The sequence below is a fragment of the Physeter macrocephalus genome, chromosome 20 (assembly GCF_002837175.3).
Source record: "Physeter macrocephalus isolate SW-GA chromosome 20, ASM283717v5, whole genome shotgun sequence".
In the NCBI taxonomy this organism is placed as follows: domain Eukaryota; kingdom Metazoa; phylum Chordata; class Mammalia; order Artiodactyla; family Physeteridae; genus Physeter; species Physeter macrocephalus.
The window spans coordinates 73,113,953-73,119,452 of NC_041233.1; the positions used below are offsets into that span (position 1 = coordinate 73,113,953).

The 5,500-nt window shown below is 41.3% G+C and overlaps 1 protein-coding gene and 1 pseudogene across 1 annotated transcript in view; one reads left to right on the forward strand and one right to left on the reverse strand.

Annotated features, from left to right (window-relative positions):
• The window catches only part of DENND10 (DENN domain containing 10), a 42,196-nt gene that overhangs the window by 26,661 nt on the left and 10,035 nt on the right, over positions 1-5,500 (reverse strand). The gene's annotated exons all lie outside the window — the stretch shown is intronic.
• LOC112064212 (10 kDa heat shock protein, mitochondrial-like) lies at positions 3,046-4,070 on the forward strand (annotated as a pseudogene).

The window sequence follows — 5,500 nt, forward strand, 5'->3', positions numbered from 1 at the left end:
AATCTATGACAAAGGAGGCAAGGATATACAGTGGAGAAAAGACAGTCTCTTCAATAAGTGGTGCTGGGAAAACTGGACAGCTACATGTAAAAGAATGAAATTAGAACACTCCCTAACACTATATACAAAAATAAACTCAAAATGGATTAGAGACCTAAATCTAAGACCGGACACCATAAAACTCTTAGAGGAAAACATAGGAAGAACACTCTTTGACATATATCACAGCAAGATATTTTCTGATCCACCTCCTAAAGTAATGGAAATAAAAACAACAATAAACAAATGGGACAAAATGAAACTTAAAAGCTTTTGCAAAGCAAAGGAAACTACAAACAAGACAAAAAGACAACCCTCAGAATGGGGAAAATATTTGCAAACGAATCAGTGGACCAAGGATTAATCTCCAAAATATATAAACAGCTCATTCAGCTCAATATTAAAAAAATAAACAACCCTATAAAAAAATGGGCAGAAGACCTAAATAGACATTTCTCCAAAGAGGACATACAGATGGCCAAGAAGCATATGAAAAGCTGCTCAAAATCACTAATTATTAGAGAAATGCAAATCAAAACTACAATGAGCTATCACCTCACACCAGTTCGAAGAGGTATCATCAGAAAATCTACAAACAACAAATGCTGGAGAGGGTGTGGAGAAAAGGGAATGCTCTTGCACTGTTGGTGGGAATGTAAATTGATACAGCCACTATGGAGAACGGTATGGAGGTTCCTTAAAAAACTAAAAATAGAATTACCATATGACCCAGCAATCCCACTACTGGGCATATACCCAGAGAAAACCGTAATTCAAAAAGACACATGCACCCCAGTGTTCATTGCAGCATTATTTACAATAGCCAGGTCATGGAAGCAACCTACATGCCCACTGACAGACGAATGGATAAAGAAGATGTGGTACACATATACAATGGAATATTACTCAGCCATAAAAAGGAAGGAAATTGGGTCATTTGTAGAGACAGGGATGAATCCAGAGACTGTCATGCAGAGTGAAGTACGTCGGAAAGAGGAAAACAAATATCGCATATTAACGCATATATGTGGAACCTAGAAAAATGATAGATGAACCTGTTTGCAGGGCAGAAATTGAGACACAGACATAGAGAACAAACGTATGGATACCAAGGGGGGAAAGCAGTGGCAGGTGGTGGTGGTGGTGTGATGAATTGGGAGATTGGGATTGACATGTATACACTGATGTGTATAAAATGGATGACTAATAAGAACCTGTTGTATAAAAAAATAAATAAAATAAAATTCAAAAGAAATGTTAAAAAAATAAATCTATTAAAAAAAATGAAAATGTGAAAATTAGCCAATGTTAATGAAGAAACAAAACAATCATACGTTCCATATTACAGAATGCTATGAAGCTATGAAGGAGAGTGAGGTAGACATATTTGTACTAACTCATTATAATCCCATCTATGTGTAAAACTCTAAGCTGCTATGTGTATATGTGTATGTATATATGTTATAGGATGGGAGGGATGCATACCCAGCTGCTGACAGTGGTTTCCTCAGAGGAAAAGCAAGGGGGGAGGGTGTGAAGGAAGGTTTGGGGCTGTGTACCCCAAACACTGTGGACTGTATAATAAAAATACAAATATATGGAAATGTATAGTACATAAATGTATACAAACACAAATATTTACAAATGTGTATATTTAGTGCATAAAGGCATTAAATACACTATCTATAAGGTCCCTAACTGTAAAAATATAGAATATTGAAAAATATTCAAATGTTAGTAACAGTGGTTTTCTTTAGATAGATGACTTCAGCAATTTTTTTCTCCTATTACTTTTATTTCACAATTTAAAAAATGCTGTATTTCTTTGCATCCAATGCTCCAAATTTTAAAATCTCTGAAATTGGGATGTATCCTAAAATTGTAATCGGGAGTGTTTTTTTCTTTCTTATAAAATGATGTGTTTAATCACTGATGGCATTTCTAGATTTGAACAAACATGGTAGACAGAAAAAATAAGAAAATATGTTAGGGACTTCCCTGGTGGCGCAGTGGATAAGACTCTGTGCTCCCGATGCAGGGGGCCTGGGTTCGATCCCTGGTCAGGGATTAAATACACTATCTATAAGGTCCCTAACTGTAAAAATATAGAATATTGAAAAATATTCAAATGTTAGTAACAGTGGTTTTCTTTAGATAGATGACTTCAGCAATTTTTTTCTCCTATTACTTTTATTTCACAATTTAAAAAATGCTGTATTTCTTTGCATCCAATGCTCCAAATTTTAAAATCTCTGAAATTGGGATGTATCCTAAAATTGTAATCGGGAGTGTTTTTTTCTTTCTTATAAAATGATGTGTTTAATCACTGATGGCATTTCTAGATTTGAACAAACATGGTAGACAGAAAAAATAAGAAAATATGTTAGGGACTTCCCTGGTGGCGCAGTGGATAAGACTCTGTGCTCCCGATGCAGGGGGCCTGGGTTCGATCCCTGGTCAGGGAACTAGATCCCACATGCATGCCGCAATTAAGACCCGGCACAACCAAATAAATATACATAAATAAATAAATATATATATAATCCCACATGCATGCCGCAATTAAGACCCGGCACAACCAAATAAATATAAATAAATAAATATATATATATATAATCCCACATGCATGCTGCAGTTAAGACCCGGCACAACCAACTAAAAATAAATAAATAAATAAAAGAAAATATGTTAAATCCATAGACCCCAGATATCCTGTCTTTTCCACTTCACTCAGGTCATTTGCTAAATCTTAAAAGAGACACATTTAGCCCAAAATACTTTATAATTTTATGTGGTATTTGGGCTTGGGTAATCATCTTCCATTAAATTAGCAAGAATGTAGAATCACTAAGACTTGATTTCCTTTGCTCAGTGTGCTAGCATCTGCAATACAGACTGTGACATGGGATAAAGGCTGGGGAGAGGGTACAGACATAAGCACAGCAGAGTTCTTGCCTGTGACCACCTTACAACAGGTGGGAAAACAGAAAAGAGGAGAGGGAACGCATGACCAGATCTATTGTTTCTGGGATTTCAGACCTAGAGATCCACACTTGTGGAAAAAGGCGAGAAGTCTCAGAGGTGGAACAGGATGAGAGCCTCCGAGTCATCGCCTCTCCTTGCCCTGCTTGGGTGGCTCTGCTGGGTGTGGGGACCTAAGGTGGGCACTCTAAGTACTTTCTCTAAGAGTAAGTTAGGGACAGCCCCCTGTGGCCAAGGCCCATCGGGGTCACCTTAGTCTCTGGCACATTGTGGAGGCATTCAGAAAATAAATGAGGATGAAGATGATGACCGATAGATACTAAAACAAAGGATTTGAGGGAGATGGTGGTGGGTACCAGTAGGGAAGGATAAAGGCTGCGGCCAGGCTCGGGTGGAGTGGGACAGAGGGTAGGGTTGGAGAGGTTACCTCTGGGAAGGTGGGAGGATGACTGGAACTGACGCCTTCCTCCCTCCCCTTTCACCCCCAAGCCCTGTCAGACCTGCCAGACAGGTTCTCCAGAGTTAAGGGGGAGAAGTAGAGGGTGGAGAGAGGGGAGGCACCCCAAACTTTGGCGATAAGATTGACTGCTGGGTGTGGAAACAGACAAACTTGAGCTCTAATTCCAGCTCTGCCCCTCCTAGCTGTTAAACCAGTCTTCTCTGGGCTTGTTTTCTCAGTGATCAAATGCAGCTAACCATACCTTCCTCTGTGCCTGTCCTAATAAGGGTTGGACAAAGAAAAATCTTTATGCTAATGTTATAGATCAGAGTAGCCTTGTGGAGAGTATGAACTAAACTACGGTGGCCGGAGTCACGGCAGGACAGGCATTTAGAAAGTTTTTCCCCCTCTTTGACCAAGTATTAGTTGAAAAGAGTGCAGCGGAAACTGTAACCAAAAGAGGCATTATGCTTCCGGAAAAATCTCAAGGAAAAGTATTGCAGACAACAGTAGTAGTTACCGGACTGGGGTCTAAGGCACCAAAGCAGTTCTAGACAAGGATTATTTCTTACTTAGAGATGATGACATTCTTGGAAAGTATGTAGAGTGAAATAAATCACTGAAATGGCATCACGTGAAGCTGCCCATTCCACTGAGATATTTCATCTTGTAAATAATTTCCATGTCTCTCTTTTATAATAAACTAATGATATCCCCCCAAAAGAAGAATAGCCTGTGTAGGGTGTCCCCAAGACCACCACCAGATTCAATGATTTGTTCAGGGGATTCACAGGATTCAGCATATAGCTGTATTCATGGCTATAATTTATTACAGTTGGAGGATACAAAGCCAAATAGCAAAGGGGAAAGGCACAGGGGCTGATGTTCAGAGCAAAGTAGGCGCAAGCTTCCAAGAGTCCTCTCCTAGTGGAGTCACACAGGATCCACTTAATTCCTCCAGCGACAAGTTGTGACAGCACATGTGAAATATTGTTGGCCAGGGAAGCTCATTAGAGACTCAAGGTTTTTATTGAAGGTGCCCGTCACGTAGGCAACTTCTGCCCAGCACGTACCAAAATTCCAGCCTCTCACAAGGCAACAGGTGTTCAGCATGAACCCCACTGTGTGTATGAATAGCTTAGGCATAGCTGGTCACCCTTATCAATTCTGGGAATGGTGGGAGTGATCCCGAAATCCAAGTTCCCGACACCAGCCAAGGGCCTACCTTCCTGGCAGGCTTTTCTAAGGGTGACAGTCTCTGGCCCGCTACGTCTGGTTTGTGCAGCCTGCTCCTTTCTCCCCAGGAAAAGATAAAGAAGTTGTTGGCACTGGTATGGATTTGGAAAATGCCCAAACTGTCTGGGTATGTGGATAAGGGACCCAATATTTTCCACAGATGTTCCAATGCCCAGGCTCCTGTGAGCCAAGTGTGGCTCTTCTTTTCATCTGCTTCCATAACTGGATTTAATCAGAGATTAGTCATGTAGTCAGCCAAGAGCTTCTTTGGGGTGGCAGCTCTTTTAAGGGATTCCAGGCCTGCCAGGGGACTGGAAAGTCACTTCTGGAAGGGGATTCAGTCAACTTCCCTGACACTCTGTCTTGATGGTTAACTGGCTTCCAGGCTATTCGAGACTTCCAGAACATTCCTAAGAGGAAGTCATCCTTCTTGTGTTCTCCAGCATTTCAGGATGCTAATATTGGAACCTGAGTAGATAGATCCTAGGCCCCAGGAAGCCCAGCTTTGGAGCCTTAAAATAAACATTGTTGCATTAAAAGAAACATTTCAGTAAGGAAAATGAAATTAAAATTAATTCTGATCCTTATTTGCATTTTTCAAAGAGCATTAAAGATGACAGAATTCGGGTTTCCCTGGTGGCGCAGTGGTTGGGAGTCCGCCTGCCGATGCAGGGGACACGGGTTCGTGCCGCGGTCCGGGAGGATTCCGCATGCGCGGAGCGGCTGGGCCCGTGAGCCATGGCCGCTGAGCCTGCGCGTCCGGAGCCTGTGCTCCGCAACAGGAGAGGCCACAGCAGTGAGAGG